The 17,752-nt window shown below is 41.1% G+C and overlaps 2 long non-coding RNA genes across 2 annotated transcripts; one reads left to right on the forward strand and one right to left on the reverse strand.

Moving 5' to 3' along the window:
- Positions 1–295: 295 nt before the first annotated feature.
- LOC146439779 (uncharacterized) lies at positions 296–11,505 on the reverse strand. The gene is made up of 4 exons (XR_014850901.1): positions 11,356–11,505; positions 7,992–8,112; positions 1,958–2,005; positions 296–973 (listed from the first exon to the last, which is right to left on the reverse strand). It is a non-coding gene; the product is annotated as an uncharacterized LOC146439779 (long non-coding RNA).
- Positions 11,506–11,583: 78 nt separating this feature from the next.
- On the forward strand, positions 11,584–17,281 carry LOC146439780 (uncharacterized). The gene is made up of 3 exons (XR_014850900.1): positions 11,584–11,665; positions 12,543–12,760; positions 13,719–17,281. It is a non-coding gene; the product is annotated as an uncharacterized LOC146439780 (long non-coding RNA).
- Positions 17,282–17,752: the final 471 nt, after the last annotated feature.

Here is a 17,752-nt window from a genome sequence, read left to right on the forward strand (position 1 = left end):
CAGACATAATGCTGTGACATTGCTATCTGAAACCCTAGACTGTGTTGTTAAGGATTGTAGTGCTCTGAGCCATTACTGTAGAGGTTGTAGATAAACTTTTATTAAGTCTTATTGTGGGCAACTGAGGACTTGACAGTTTCTGGAAAACAGCAACAAGTAAACTCTAAGAATGCAGACACTCAGTAAAGACAAAGAATACCATACTTAGCAGAAAGGGCTTGGGTATTGGGCTATGGCAGTAAATACTAGACATGAAAAATCACTCTTGGGGGAAAAAAAGCCTTTTCTAGCTGAATTTTTTGAAAAATTTGAAAAAGGGACTTTAATTAAAAGCTTTATGTAGTAGATGTACAATCCCACTGACAAATAACATAATATCATATTGACAGTAATCAGAGAAAGGGTAAGAGAGCAGAGTACAAATGCCACATGCAAATCTGTGCTGCCTTTTGTGCTTAAATTTCTACCTGTCATTTTGAATCTGTGCTAACATGACAAAGCAATGGTTTACAACCAAAACACTTTATTTGATTTTAAATAACCTCAAATAGTACAAAAATCTATTCACAGAAGCTAAAAAGCATAAAAATTACTTTGTGTTCTATATATACTACACAGATTTCACATTTAATAGTAACTCACTCAGGATTTTCAAAATTACGCAGTCATCAGAGAGGGTTTTTGTGGTGTCTTGCCTAATGATAGCATGATAATCTATTCAGGAGCTAGAAATGGCCCCAAAGAAACTATTACAGTGCAATAATGTACTGGAAAAGACATAATCAGAACCCATAGAACTGGGAAGAAGCCTTCAAACAGAAGTGTTTTAACAGTGATTGTTCCCAGCAGAACTATGAAGCCTGTCTGGCTATACTCTATTGAAGAGGAGTCTGAGAGGCACAAATATTCATGAACTTGGCTGGCAGCTGAGCAGCAGATTCCTGTGCTCCTGAGGGAACTTGAGAAGCACAAACTGCAAAAAAATCAACCAGAAAGAAATTAAAGAGTGAGTTACAAGCACTAATAGCCTACAAGTTGAAAGGAGTCTGTGTATTCAAGTGAATGCCCTTACCCCCAAACCCAGACAGATTGGGGTGCCGTGATGGGGCTCAAACTTACTTGCTTCAGCAAGCAGTAAGGGCAATCAATACAAGTTCACTTGGGAAAAAATTTTTTTAAAAATGACAGATTAAGAAAAAATATTTTTATAACTAAATACACAGTTTTCATCTTACTTGTTCTCCATCAACTCTTCCATTTTAAAGCACTGAGTTGTCCTAAATTTTGTGCAAGCCACAGACTGAGGAGCACAATTGTTTCATTAGCAGTAAGTGACACCAGAGATGATGTCATGAGAGCGCGATCACCACTAAACATCCTGAGAAGCCAATATCAGGCAGAGATCCTACTGTAGGTATGGCAATAAACTGTTTTCATTTGGCATTCCTGCAGCATAGGGTATGAGAGAATAGGCCCTTCCTGAAATCCACTTTTTTTTTCTAGTTCTGCTTAGTAAACTACATATGCCTAGAGAAATTCTTAATTATTTAATTCTTCTGAATGCTGCAGAATGGACTATATGGTATTGAATTTGCAAAGGGTTAAATTTGCTTTGTCCACTTAATGTCAGCAGCAACACATAACAGGCAGCAGTTTTTAAAGTTGCTTATTGTTGCCCAGGATCAGCTATGGCTGAATGAAGGGGGTTTGGGAGAGTTCTGAGAAATCAGATAAGCTGCTCAAAATGAATATTTTTCTGCAGGACTTCTGAATTCTTAAGGGTGTAGAATTTTGTTCAGCAGGTTTCAAAATGAACCAGTGCAATGATATCTTGATGGTTTATTAGGAAGCCATCATTCCTTTCACAGGGTTTCCACTAGGGAGATGTAAAAGATCAAGGAGTTTATGTGTGCAAAGAAATAAATATTTTATACAGGAACAATATCTAGTAACTTACATGGCCTCATTTCTCACTGTCTCAGAGGGCAATGACACACAGGAATTCCTAGAAAAGCAACTTGGAAAAAATATGTCAGATTTGAATGTGATTTACATCCTCCACAGAACTCAGCACAGATAAGTATTTTGCTTGAAAACCTTAAAAAATTGTTGAGATAGGAGGCATATCAGGCAGTGCTGATGCAGAACAAATGTAAAGCTCTGAAAAGCCAAGTTCAGGTCAGTGCCAAGTGCCGAACTCCTCCACAACCACGAGAGGCAGGAGTGAGGTTTCCAAGCTAAAAAAAACCACCAAAAAACCAACAAACCAAAACCCAACAACAACAACAAAAAAACCAGCCCCAAACCAAACATGCTTCTATACATAAAAGAACACAGGAATTTTCCATGGGGGTGGGGAACAACAATAGAGAAGTGATGACCTTGGGATGGCGCCTGGAGCCTGGACAGCTTGGCTATTGTATGGAAACAGCTGACTTCTGCACAGGAAGCAATCATTGCTGATTAGGGACTGCAAACCCCGATCTCTATTTTTTTCTGTCTTTTTTTTTTTTTGTACGTAAGACAAAGCTCCCGAGGGCTCTTCAGACTCTCACCAAGCCCCCCCAGCCTGCTACACCCTGGTGTGTGCGTCACGGGCGGCAGGGAGGCACAGCCAGGGACCCTGAGGGGCTCTGGTGTTCCTGCGCTCCGGCTGCCAGGGGACACGGGATTCAAGGGCACAGGGTCAGCCTAGAAGGCACTTTTGGGGACACAGTCACTGATATCCTGCAGTGGACTTGGGATGTGGCTTTCTGTTTCTAGTTGACTCTGTGGGCTTGTCGCCAGGTAGCCCAGCTTAAGAAGAAATTTTCATTATTAGCACTTTAATGTGTACTCCCCCTGCAGCCTGTTTTATAATAGGTTATATCAATGAGTTAAATGTTAAATTAATGCTAGATGGAATGCTGTCAATTTGCAGATGAGCTCCTTAAAAGCATACTGTGTCTAAAAGCTTCAGCCTTTACTGGCTCAGGAATAGGGATGTGAAGAACAAAATGAATCACAAAAGCAGCCTCCTGGAGAGCAAGAAAAATTGTAGGTTTAATTGCACACCATGAGTTTTGTTAAACCGTTGTACGCTGAATGGATAGAGGAAAAAAGACAACCACAAACACTGCAGCCAGCTGGGAGGAGGTCAGTAGGGAGGTGCTTGCAATTCTTGTTGATTCAGCTAGGAAAGCCAGCTCCAAAGGTACAGGGAGCACAGAGTGGCAATGGAGGTGGAATGACAGAAGGGAGGAGGACACTGAAAAGCCGATTAAAGTTCCTCCCCTCATCTTCTTCCAGTACAGCAACCAGGGAGGAAAAGACAGAGAGGACAGACACGCAGCGGAGCTTAATTAATTGGCTGGAAAAGCTGCAGAGGAAAGCGAGCCTTGCTCCACAAGCTGCCTCAGTCTCTACCTCTTCCCTGGAGCTCGTCCTGGTGCCACCGTGCTACACAAACCTCCCTGCTTGGGTGTTTCAGCTCATGCCCCACAAAGAAATCAAGTATCATGAAGAATACAAGCAACTCCAGACTTAACCAACAGCAGAGCTAGGGTTTTTCAGATTTTGATGATGGATTTGTGTGTCTGTGGAGGCAGTTAGGGACTTAAGCTGCTTTAGGCTTATAATATTTAGACTGTAATTATGTTGACATACTTTATCTGGTGACACCCACATTTGGTATTATGCTGCTTATTCACTGCCTGCCCAGTCCAGAGCAACCAAGAGATGCTGTGACTACTCTGTCCCACTGCAGTGCTTTACAGATTTCCTGCTACCTGGTACTTTCTGATGCTATGGCAAATTGCTAAAGATGCAGCACTGTGACAAAGCAGTTGAGATCCATGTTATGAAATGTGTTACTTAGTCAATGAATTTTACATGAAGTGATCCAGACTGCTATCAGCTAAAGGAAAGGAGAGGCCAAGGGAGGATAGGCCCTGTGTGATAGGACATTGTTTAAGGTATCATTTAGCTAAATCTATAGACAGTTCTCTACAGAAATAAAGAAATAGCAGTGGAACCAGAGGTCATGATATCATGTTTATTCTTTTACTACTGTTTGACACTTTAGACTTTTGGTTAATAAACTGGTCTAGTTTGTGATGATTGTATCATTTAATTACCACCGTGCTTTGAATATCACATTCAGTGAAAGCAAGTAAAAGCAGCTGTTTAGTCTGGCAAGTTTGTGGGAGGATGGTTAAAGCTGGAACTGCATAAACAACAATTTTAAAACTGATATGTTATATTGCTGAATCGCCTCCTTTAAAATAATTCCCAGGAAATCTCACCTTGCTCTGTTGACCTCCCCTCAGGTGCACTCCCAAGAATCAGTGCAAGCCTTTTGGGTACTCACTTCTAGAAGAATGGATTAGGGATTTATACAGATGTCTTTTCAAAGATGCATTGAGAACAATTAAAAATACAGCGAGCATCTGTACAGAATCAGGAATCAAAAGAATTGTTATATTGAGTATCTCTGAGATCTTCAGCCTTCCAACACAGAGCACTTTCTTTCAACCCAGAGTATCCGAGAAGCCCCAGAAAATGGTTAGGCATGTTTGAAAGTGGCATGGCTCCTTTCTAAACAGTGCTTCTCTTGTAGGTACCCCTTACTTTGAAAAGACACAGTCATACTAAGACAGTATTAACCATATAGTATTCTTTACCAGTCTGCTCCCTTGAATTCTCCAGTGTGGGAACAATATTCTTCTGCAGTGTCTAATTTCTAAAATGATGTCTTAATCTCATAAATTCAGCAAATTAAAAGTTTGGTTTCTATTATATTGTATTAATCACAATAGTAATACCATTTCTATGAAAAGGCATACTGCCTTTCAGGTGAAAGATTTCAAAGCTGGAATTTATTTCACCTAGTTTTAATTGTCTGTAGTTATGTGAAAAGCCTCAGCCTAAGCCAGGAACCCTCTTCAGTCAACTCAGATCAAGAGGAAAATTCATCCTTTCCCAGTTCAGGTCTATCAATTCACCTTGAACCTCCCTGTGAGAAGCATCAAAGTTTCTGATGGTAGCCAAATGTCAGCCATGGAAAAAACATGTTGAATAGATGTCACTGTACAGATAACCATATACATGTGTCGATTGGTAACGGCTATTGTGCTTAATTGTTCATCAGTTATTTAAGATGACTGAAGCTTTAAAACTGCTCTTAGGATAGCTTTTATACAGTGTTCTTGGATGGGCATTATATGCTTACACAGTATTACATACAGCAAAGGCCTAACATTACCAAAGTCTTTGGCCATCATTGTAATCCTTAGTATTATTACCAAAATTCTTACTGGCCATATTTTTTCCTAACATTTAAGCAAAACTTTCCTTTGGTCACTGAGCTGAATTGCTTTTCCCTTACTACAGTAAATTAATATTTCAATAAGTTAACAGTCTTTTGATTTTTCTAATGTGTATCTGGATGCCCTTTGTTTAGCATACCCTGAAGTACCTTGGTAAAAAATTTACAAAACTTTATAAAACATTTAATTCCCCCTTTTTCTCATTTTTTCCTTGTTATTTTCTTTTGTGTGATTTTCCTTTCATTCTGCCTTTGCCTTCAGTTCTGATCCAGTGCTGTGGGGCAGGCAGACTGCCTTTCTGCCTGCTGTGTGCCTGCCCCAGCTCAGCCTTCCCCACAGCTCTGAGCCCACCCTGGAAACCTCGTGATGTCTAGATTGAGACAGACAAGAGATCAATAGTAAAAAGAGACATTCTTTTCCCTTTCAGGCTGGATGGCATGTAGTCATTAGAGGCAGATGGAAGTAAGGGGGCTTTTTTAGAGTGCCTGAATAATCGGCACTGAGGAGATCTGCCAGTAATAAGTATTTCTAGACACGAAAATTTAAAAATAGATTTTGCAACCAAAGTGGACTGTGAGAGGATGATACTATTTTTTTTTTTTGTAATAATTTCCTCCTCCCATACAACACACCATCCATAGCCACATATCCTCAATGACTTTTTGGTCCAATGTTTTCCCTCTTAATGAGCCTTCCAAGATGACTAAGTAGTGGAGCTATCCCCAGCCACCAAAACCTGCAGCTTGTGATCCATGCCCTGGGCTCAGGCCTAAGTCCCAGTATCTGATTTGTGAGACAGCAACTACTTCTATTTCCTTCTTATCAGTCTCATCCCCCTGCAGTTTGAGACTTCCTGAAATGCTTCTGGTAGGGAGATGCCAATTAAGTACTCCACATGTCTATCTCTTTCCATTAGACCCTACAACAGAAAAGGGACTTATTCCACAGGATTTGATGCGAACATTTATTCCTCAGAAATAGCTACATTTTGTCACTATGCTCCCATGTTCAGTTATGCACTTGTCCACATGGCAGACTCATGGGGTACTCATTTGCACTTGCAGCCAGCCTAGGCTTAATTACAAAACTCCATGAGCAACCAGAAATCCCACAGAGCCACAGCCTGAAGGCTGGTGAGTAGCCATATGACAAGAAAAGTACTGTTGGGTTGAGTTGCTCTCACAGTGTCTTAGCTGATGGCTGAGGTGACTCTCTCTTAGGGACAGTGTCCTTCTCAACTGTGTTTCTTGTCCCCTCCAATCTACCAACCATGCTGGAACAGCACTCAGTGTTCTAGCCCTTGCAGTTTGCTCCCAGTTAGAGTACTGCTCTCCAGGGCTGGTTAGCGTCATAAGTGTAGGTAGCCTTTCCTTTCCAAGAGAAACTCTGAACAGCAGAGCACATTGCAACACCACAGCCAGCTATGAAATGCTTTTAAACCCTTCTATAATGAGAGCACTATTCTTATGGAGAGAGAAGGAGAGAGAGGAGGGAATTCGATGTATCATCCACTTCCACCAGAGACTTCTGAGGATACTGTTATAACTAAAGCCTACTGTTTTCCACAGCCTGGAATAATGCCCACCCTCCAGTACAATTTGTGCCTGCTTTAAGGTGCTGCCATCCGTCCCTCTGGAACAAACACAGGAAATGCATCAGGAGGCCTCGGCTGCAGATGGAAAGCACATCACCGAGCAGCACTTACACTGCAAGATCCCCCAGATGAAAGTCTATTTCAATGAGCATTGTGTTTCAAGGTCCACTTCCTCCAAATCTGGAAAGCTTAAGAAGGAACATCCCACTTGTGTCTGCCGACACAAAGGGCTGCTGTGGCTCGGGAGATGTTATCGGCCTTCCCGTGCCACGGCAGCAGCCTTCCAGTGGCGTCTCCCAAGAATTACTCATTGTTCCTGGGGAGGCTTGATTCCTCTGGGTGGGATCTCATGGCATCCAGTTCAGATGGAAGTAGGTGCTGCTGGGATGCCAGCCAGACTCATGACAAAGGTCTCTGGCTATGGGGGAGTTCCAGTGGGGGACCAAGCTAACAAAGTCCATAGTGATCACAGAAGCGAATACTGATTCATAAAATCCCTTTTGGTTGATTGTAGTTAGTAAGTACTGTTTAGAGCAATCAGATGTGAGCCCTGGCTCCTGGGCTGAGCCTCAGAAACTGAGATGTCTTTGTCCTTTTTTTTTTCTTTTTTTTTTTTAATGTACTCAGGCACTATTGATTTCTGAATACTCTTTCCTGTAGTTGTCAGCTTGGAGTTCAGTTATGTCACAGCCATCTTAAATGAGGAAATAAAGAGTGATCCATGCTTTTAAAGATCATGACTTGAAATCCAGGGCTTCTGGGAGACACACATGACCCATGAAAGGCTCTAGTAGGATTCAGTTTGCAGAAGACTCTTGCAAAGTGGATGCTTGCAAGGATGGATGCAAGACATTATCCTAATATCTTGTCTCTAAAATTAGAGTGGAGGTATAAAAAGCAACTTCCCTGGGAGACTTCCTAGAACTGGTGCTTCTGGTGCCAACTGAAGATACTGGGAACAACCACTTTTTCCACAATAGTTTGGCTTTTCCTTACAGACTGCACCTTGACGCACAAAAAAGGAAAAGGAAAAATGACCTGAACATTTCCGGAATTTAGCAAATCTTTGGTTTGCATTCTGGCAGGCTCACCTTTGAACAGAGGAATTTATTCTTTTTATTTCCTCATCTCTCTTCTATCAAACCAGTAAATCCACCTCTGGTTTCTCTTCCTTATCTCTTTTATTTTTTTAGGAAGTCAGTGGAAGATAAACTGCAAAGGAAAAATGTCTGTCGGCAGTGATTTCTTGCATATAAATGAAAAAGACTGAAAACATATGTTTTGGAGAGGTACAGGAGAAAGGCACCAGAGAGAAAGAGATACAGTCTTTCCAAAAAGAAAACTTGTAGTCTGCCTTGCAAGCAATGGAAATTCCAGTTTTAGAAATTGTGCTACAGGCTAATAACGCACAACATTGTTGGCTATGGTGCATGGAAAAAAAGAAAAAAAAGCTTTTGTAATTCTGTCTCTCTCGCCAGAGGAATGACATGAAACCAGTCAAGCACATCAGGGGGAAATGTTAATTTTCCACAGATACAGTCTAAGAACATTCAGCTAATACTGGTCATGCATAACTATACCTTATACCCATGCCATAGAGGTATATCATGTTGTTTGGTAAAATGTGAACTTTTGAGTTTTCCATCAATGGCAAACCTGCAAGCTCCAGTTAGTTAGCATCCCAGCAATCAGCATGTAGGGAGCCTGGTGGACTCGGGACAGAAGTTCATTGCATAGTTGTCTTAAAATAACGTTGTTATTTTGTGTAGTATATGCTACAACTCCATGGCAACGCAGCCAGGGAAAATGGTGACTGAATGGTGACAATGATGTTGAATTACCTTCTGATAACCTCACTCACCCCATTTCTGGACCAAGTGTCATGCTAGTCAGCTGCTGATGGCATATTGCCACCACTTTCCTTCAGACTGAAGCAGAGAGAGGTTTTGAAAGGACTGCTGACAAATAAGGCCAAATGTATGCCTGAAATAACTTTCTCGTTTAGTGGTTACCACGGGAGTGGATTTGGCCTATGGCTGTGTTTAAACCACTTTCTCAAGGATACTGTGCTGTTTCTGTGGAGGCAAGAGAGAGTGCTTCTGGCCGATGAGCACAGCAATCAGTGCAGATATAACCTCTGTGGCTCCTGGAGTACACCATACCACTCATGGAGAGAGAGAATGATACTATTAACAGCTGACATGATGGCAGAAGGATGAACAACAAAGAAATTATTACATATGCATGGAATTGGAAAATGCAAAGTATCCCTGCATGAAATCTGCATTTCACTTACAGCCTGAGCTGTAAATATTTGGCACAGTTTAGCAAAAGAAAAAAGAATAAATCCATAAATGTGTTTCCATATTACAGATCAATTTGTGGTGGGTAATTCCAAATGCGTATCAGAGCAGCCTGTAGAATGTCCATGAATACTGTTTCCTTGGGCCGTGATGGGTCAGTTCAGTCACTAAGGTTCGACAGGACTCAAGGCAGCTCTGTGTGCACCCACTAGTAGTTGGATACACTGTGAGATAAACATAAAATTTCAAAGACATGCAAGACAACAACATACTCTCCTCAGCTGTGCAACTATCAAGCTGTTTCAGAGCATCTCCAAAGATGGAGATTCCCTTTTTACAAGGAGTCGTACAGAAAAAACAAGAGGTATTTGGTACAAGTTACTTCTGGGGAGATTCCAACTGGACACAGGAGGAAAACTTTTCATAATGAGAGTGAACAATCAGCCATTGGAATAATCCCCCTAGGGAAGTTGTGGATTCCCCAGCATTGGTCACTTTTAGGATTTGTCTGGACAGGGTGCTGGGCCATTTTGTCTAGATTATGCTTTTGCCAAGAAAAGCTGGATCAGATGATCCTTGAGCTCCCTTCCAATCTAGTATTCTATGGTCCCTCTCAGTAGAATTGCTGGTCACTACCACAGGAGGTAACTGGCTGTAGCCTCTGAGGCTTATGGGATTGTATTTAAGTGCCTCAAAATAGAGGCTGGATAGAAGTTAAATATCTAAACATTCCATGCTTGGCACTGCCTAACTCCCACTGATTTGAGCACTGCAGAGTGATGTGCTTTGGAGATTCTCAATCAGTACCTACCTATGTGTTTAGGTATTGACACCCTTAGCTGGCAATGGAAAAAAGCTTTATCCCTGGTGCCAACAACGAGACTAAAGCAAACAGGAGTTAAAAATAAAACTAATGTGCTTGGAAGGAGTGTCAGTAAGGGGTCTCCCCTGTTAACCAGAATAGCAAGCCCTTCATCTTCTGGAAAAACTTGATCTTTATTGTGTAGCACCCAGGCGTCCTGGAACCACTGCCAGGGGATATTAGCTGCTCACTTTGGACTTACTGATATTGAGGGAGTGACAGTTCTGCTGCACAAAAGCAGAGAGCTCCTCTGGAAGCAGTACAACTCTTCTGTGAGATGGTGATAAATACAGATAGCTTCTGGACTAGGCTAGAGGGCTGCCAGCGAAAGTGACTTGCTGAGAAAACTTATGTACTTTTGTCACTTTCCTAATCTGCAAGTTGAAAGTGACTTCAAGGCAATTTCAGACTGAGCAGGTCTGACAATAGACACAGACAGACATGGCAGAAGTTATTAGCAGAATGGGAATGCAAATACTAAAACCCATGAGCATGATAGATACCATTTTCTTGGCTGTGTACTCCTTTTCTTCCCCACCCAAACCCATGTCACTGATGACATGAATATTTCTTAGACTGTGCTCATTCAGTATTTCTGGTGTTAAATAGATAAAAAGAAGAAAAAGTGGGATTTTTTATCTGACTACCTACTTCTTTCTGAGCTGTTCCATTTTTTTTTTTGAGATGTATGTTTCAAAGAATACAGTAGCTGTGATACTGCGTGCATTGTCCTTGCCTAGATGCCACTTCAGTGACCAGTTGGCATCTACCACTGAGGTTGTTTAAACTGCTTGAGCATTAAAAACATTTTCAATCTTAAAAAGATGCATCAGGTCCAAGGAACAAACCAAGGTGATGTTTCCCCTTAGTTAATGCCATCCATTCCTGCCTGCAAGCTACATCTTCACATCATTTCCAGGCAGTTTTTGTAGGCAGGAAAAAAATATTGAAGAACAGTTTGTCATTGATGTTCCCTTAGGATAAATACAGGTTCAGGAGTGCATGAGTCTTGCTTTTCTGCTCTGATAGAAAGCTATTGACACCAGAAAGAAAAGGAAACTGCTGGCTACTTTTTGCTACTTCTCAGCTGGTAATTCTTACTTAGCTCTGGTCTGTGACACTGGACAATAACTCTCTTGACCACATGTAATGGACATGTCAGACTCTCTCAGTACAGATGGGTAGGAGGTCTGACACATTCTTCCCATTTCATCAATAAATCTCCCACCAGCTCTATTTGCTCAGCTTTCCTCCCAGATGACTTGCTGCAATCATGACACCATAACTTACCTGAGAATAAACTTTACACCTTGTTCCAAGAGTCTGAGTGTCTGTTGTTTTCCACGTGGAGAGTCAAGGCTTTCAGTGGTATTTTTAGAATATTGTGGTTTGAAAAGTCCAGTAGTCCCAACGACCACAATCAGTCTATGGTTAATGTGTAAAAAAACCCCTTCTTGGTGCCAGATTTTACAACAACAAAGTACTATATATAGCTCTGTAGGAGATAAGGGCATTCAGCCTGATACTTGAAGGGACAAGGTCATCAGCAGTGAGAGCTGGAAAGAAATGCTTCACACCAGGTGTAGCAACGTCTGATTGGGTAAGGACAGCATGCTTTGTCTGTAATTCCATTTCATCTCCACGTGCTACTTGTTACTACACAGGCTGAATACCAGATAGGGTTGACTAATAACTTCACCCATTGGGCCAAATCTATGTTCCGAAATGATGGTTATTTTTAGGAATGCAAATCAGCCCAGGGACTTACTGAATCAAATTTACTTTACTTGTTACTTCAGAAAACCTTCTCAACTTTTTTATTTCTATTGTAAATTTTATATAAAGCTCCTATCTTCTTCTTTGATTGGTATTGAAACTTAAGACCTCATCATCTTCTTTTTCTGTAAAACAAACTTGCTATTTCTGTCACAATCTAACACCAAAATTCCCTCTTGGAGCAGATCTCTCTCTTCTCTGTAAATTCCCCTTTAAAAATGAAGACTGCATCTCCATTCAAGGTTCTAGGCAACATAAGAGAGAAACTTAGCTGACCATTAAATGCAAAAATCTTGGGCTTGGTTCTGAGGAAGTCCATCACCTAACTTCTACCCCATTTCTATGATTTGTAAATGAAACTGACAACAGTTCTTAGACTCAGTACTGATCAGAGAACAGTAAGAACCACATACTCCAGCATGTAATGGCTGGGGTCTATGTGGCTGTGACTGTACCACAGACTGAACAAAGTGGCTCCTAAACACAAAAGTAGCAGAATGTCCTCCACCCACCCATTGCTCCATCCCAGTGTTTCCAGAGCAGAGAGGCTACATTTATTGTAGCAGTTGGTCCTGAGTTTGTTTAGGTCTCATGCGTTACATCTCAGGCATTAAGACATAATGGTTATCATTTCTGTGGGTTAATTGTTTTGAGTTCAAGGTGATCTAAATAACGACAGGATTGCTTTGGATCCCACCCAGCTGGTGGTTCTGTGTTCTGACACTGAGGACATGCATGCTTGAGGCTTGAGGCTAGAGGCCATGAACTACTGTAGAAGACAAAGCCTACTGCATGACTATGGAGGCCAGGGAAGACAACTCAAGAGCATCCATTAAAACTTTTGAGACTGGCCTGCTGACTGACCTGTCACTCAGACTACTCCGAGAAATCTAGTTGCAGTGATCCAAACTGGACTTAGGTAACATTGAGACATTTGTATGTGTAGTGCTCAGCTGGATCTCCTCCATCTGGCATGAATGTCGCACAGATATCAGTGTGCCAGGGATCTAAAGCTAAAGCAAAGCCTAAAGCAGGAACCTCTCCAGGTTTACAGTTACAGTGAAATGCAGGAAAAACCCTCTAAATCCCATTCACCTTTGAAATATATCTCTGTTTGCACAAGAATGTAGACTTTCTCAGAAGGACTGTCTGGAGAAAACCCTGGCATATCTCCTTCCTTATTTCTCTTGATACCTGCCTTGCCCTGGAGAGGGGAAATCCAGAAGCCAGACACTTTCCTGTGATACAAATACACCAGTGGGGTGTTTTACTAGGGCAATATTCTGCTGGGTTACATACCAGCTGGTGCCAAGCTGCTCCTACCACAGAGTGGCATGAAAAAACTAACTTGAGAATAGTGCTCAACACTTCTGCAGTTGCCTTCCCCTTCTCCCTCCCTGCTTACCTCACCTTCGCCTCAGACTCTTCCACAAAGAGCTGCCAGCTCTGAAGCTCAGGTAGATATAAAGTCCTTTCAGCCTGCCTATAATCCATCCTGACTTATGTTCAGCTGCAGAAAGATTTGCCTTTCTCTCCTTGGCATTTGTTACTACTTATGCCAAGGGCTGTTGATACAAGTCTGAGCACCAGGCACATAAAAGGTTGGTGTAGAGAGTCAAAAACTGAGGTTCCTTTGTCCTTGATCTGCCTCAGACATCCAATGGAATGATAAACTGGTTCTGATTTATGACTGTGTATCAACAGCAAATACGCACACCACCCCCTTGGGCCTCCTCTACTTCCCCAGCCTTCTCTGCAGAGACTCTGGGTGTATTAATTCCAGCTGGGCAGACAAGTTCAGAGAGCCCCTGTGGAAGGAAAATAGTGAAACAAAAGGAAGAGAGAGACACTTTCAGTGCTGTTTTGTTTTGCTGCAGGAAGCTCAGAGACAGCCGTTCAGACAGCAGAAACGGCAGGTCACAGAGTGGGCACTTCCTACGAGACGGGAAGCCGCAGCGCCCTGCACATGGGGCTGTGGTGGGATGCAGGCTCCATTCCCTCCTTGGGAATTTTATTGCCGCAGCCGGCGCCACCGTGACTCAAAGGCACGACTGCAAAGGGCCAGGCACCCTGCTGCCACGGGAGCTGCTCAAACAGCTCTGTGCTCAGAGCCGTGTGCTGCCATCCTGCAGCACGAGCCTGCGGCTGAGTTATGAGAGCCACACAACAGCAAGAGCACCGGGAGAACAATCGCTGGGTACCAGAGGCACGTGGCTGAGTCTGTGTGCATCATGCATGGTGTTCCCACTGCACATTTATGAGGAGAAAATAAGCAGCTGTCAGACAATCTACCTACAACTTGTCTTCTTTAATGTATTTAATGATTTATGTCATACCTTAAAAATGTCTAGTAGAGTTACCAGTGTGAAGGGGTATGTAAGGAGAGTATAACTATTTTTTAAATAAATTTGATTTAAAAAGAAATTTCAGCTGTGCCTTCCAGCATTAGTTTGTAGGTTATATCCTGTATTTATTTCTTGTAGTGTAAAAGTTGTTGTCTACATTTCAAAAATGCAATGGAAGCTCTGGATATTTGCTGTAATGGCAGGCCATGTGGAAACACAACAAACTTCAGGTGCCTTGGAATACTGATGAATTACATTCTAAATCATTACATTACAGAATCACAGTATATTCTGAGTTGGAAGGGACCCACAAGGGTCAACAAGTCCAACTCTTAAGGGAATGGCCCACATGGGGATTGAACCCATGTGTGTGAGAGAGACAGAGAGAGAGAGAAAATTAGTATACAGAAGAGGTAAATCTAGCTTCTGGCAGAAAATGTATGCATATATAAATGTGTACATATACTTATGCATGTATATATTCTGTTTCTACTGGCTTAGTTGAAGAGAAAGCACAAGAGGGTCATCTATGAATCTAATTTAGGAGACTCAACACTCAAAAAGATAGATGTACCCTGAAGATTTTCCTACTCTGTGCTGGCCAATAAGGGTCTTTTTCCATCTGCACATTGCACCAGAATGGCTCTATCTTTTAGGACTGATAGAGGGTGGCATGATATTATACATACCAGCCCTTCAAAGCTTGTTTTGATGCTGGTGCAACCATTAGTGAGAAATAACTGCCAGACATTTTATTCTCACAGAAGTGCCAAGATGACAATTTGGCTTCATATATCACAACTCGTTTTGATTCAAGTGATACCATCAGTTACAATATTGTGATTAAAGCTGTCAATACACTGACATTCATAAATACAATTAATACATAGAAACCTGGACTTAATTTTCTATACCACAATTATTACTCTGTCTTGACCCCAGGAATGAGATATGATATAGTGTTTCTAATTCAGGTATATGAATAATCTTCCCAAGACAAAATATGTTAACATTTCAAATAACTGAAAGTGTGGAGCAAAAACATGCAAATTATTACACGAAGAGAACAAAGCGTGGAAAGACCCCAACCTATCATATCTTAATGAAAAACCAGCGAGTGTGGTGATGCAACAAAAAGGGAGAGGTGAATGACCTCTGAAAGCCTCTAGGTTTTCCAATTGTTCCAAAATTGTTGAGCTGTTGCGCAGCAGATAGAAGTTTGCTTTGATCTTGTGGTTTGTGCTGGGAAGTGTATAACTGTCAGCAAGGAGAAATGTGGCCTAGAGGAGTGCTGAGATTCTTGCACACCAGCAAGAACCAGCTAGAAATGGAACCAGCATTTCATCATTTTCCAGGGCTGAGGGAAAATGATGAAAATGGCATGGAGAGTTATGTAGGGAAGTTACAGGAAATTTTTTAATTACAAGAGTTATGGAGAATGATTTTATATGAGGATTCATGTATAAATTTACCTGCTGAGATGTGTTTCCAAATGGGTGAATACTAATGAAAAACCCTTCATCTTTATTTTAGTTAAGCTGAGGTGACTGGAGCAGCTCATATTATTTTTCATGTAAGTTCATTCAGTCCTTGTTAAGCCCAAGGGGTTACTTCATTACATAGCAAAAGGTCATAAAAATTGCTCAGAATAGCAGCCTAAATTTGTTTCGAGTAGGTTCACTTAAAGAAATAAAAAGTAAAGAAGCAATTACAGAAAACAATCATTTTAGGAATCATGTAAGAAAGGTTCCTGCTAAAAAGATTACATCTTTTAAGTTGCTAAAAGATTTCAAATAGGAAAAGATTAAAGTAATTTCTGAATTATTAGAATTTTTCAAGACCTGTTTTACTTTAAATAAAAAAAAGCCACCAAACCATTACACTAATTTGTTGTATTTGGAAAGGACTACAGAAGCACACCACTCTGATTTCATATTTCCCGTAAGCACTTTGCTTTCATATCAGTTTTGCATTCTATAGAGTTGCATAGGAGCTGGGCAAATCCAAGTGAATTATTTCCCCTACAGAACAGGAAACACACTGGAAAAATTCCTCTGGCATATGCAAGCTGTTTTCCACTGTCCAGTCCCTTGTTCTCACTGCTGCACAGGGCAATGGGCTCACCTACTGAAAAGACTTAAAGGTCATGACCCTACCTTAAAATGACTGTGCTGAGTAGATCATGCCACCCTGCCCATTCCCCTTTGTAGCCATTTATTCCTGGGTCAAATACCTTTCAAGTTGTCCCTTAAATTCACCACTGGTTTGTATTGCCAGACTGCCACAGAGCAGCAGCAGTAGACAGATCAATTTCATTCCAGTCCATTGGACTCAAAGCAGAGTTGGACAGAGTCCATCCACATGACGCTTGTATTTTAAGTGGGATATCTGCTTCAATAAACAATGTTCTGTGTTTGCTAAATAGGCTGGATTTCAGCTCAGGTGCCCTGACTGAAGCGTAGTCTGAATTCAGCCCCACCTGGGGTGGGAGGGCTTCAGCACAGAGAGTAGCTTTTGGCTTGAATAGACAGTTTCTGCAGGAGATGAGAACTCTGCTCTTCACTGAAGCAGTGGCAGGTCTGATACAAAGGTCATTGAGGCTGATGGAAGAGCTCCAGATTAATTTAATAGCCCTACAACAGGCTGTAATCTATACTTTTCTCTCCTTTTTTATTTTTTTTTTGGTAAAATTTTTAGGTAACCACCTTTCTGTGTACTGCCACACATATTTCTTATTTCTTGTTTGCATTTGCATATTTGAGAGCCCTTCACAGACTGGACAAGAGTGAGACAGAGAAGTGACCAGAGTTATTACTCAGTTTGGGGATATTTCTCAAGCCCTAGGGTGAAAAAAAATCCAATTTGTATTTGTTGTTCCATACTTCTGATCTACTGTCATCAAGCTGAAATATTTGTCTTATATTGCTAAATAGAAAGATATTCAGAAATATTTGCAGTTTGTTAGTCACTGGTTCATGAACTATTTGAACATGAGAAAAGCTAGCTTGTCTATGCTTGTATTAAAAATGCAGAACTTTCTCTTCCAAGGGACTTTTACATGCCAATTAAATGTATATTTCTGTGTTTTCTTCAAATCATTCTGTTGGTTTATTCCTCATCTAAAATGTCTTTCCTTGGACAAATGTAGAAATTTTCCACAGCCTTTTAATCTGCAGAAGTGCTGCTTCTAGGCTTGACAGTTGTTTCCCTTATTGATAAAATTAATGAATGAAAATACAAAAAGCATTAGTCTTTTTACCAAAACATGATGAAGAATAGATAAAATAGTATATTATTGAAATATTAGTGGTAACATGATCTATACCAATCAATTGTAGTACAAATTTATGACATATTAAATGAAATGTCAAAAACAGGAATTCAGTTTTAGGGGATTATATTTTGCTAAGCAAGTGCAGAACCATAGGTGTGAGACCAAAAGCATGAGCAGAGATTGTCTTCATCACTTCTCAATGAGATTATTTGAAGTGTTGGTTGTAGGGCACAGGAGAGCTGTGGGTAGAATATTGTATGCTGTGGGAAAAATGGGATTGACAGGAATGAAA

The sequence above is a fragment of the Lichenostomus cassidix genome, chromosome 3 (genome assembly GCF_008360975.1).
Source record: "Lichenostomus cassidix isolate B80296 chromosome 3, HeHo_3.0, whole genome shotgun sequence".
NCBI classification, from domain to species: Eukaryota; Metazoa; Chordata; class Aves; order Passeriformes; family Meliphagidae; genus Lichenostomus; species Lichenostomus cassidix.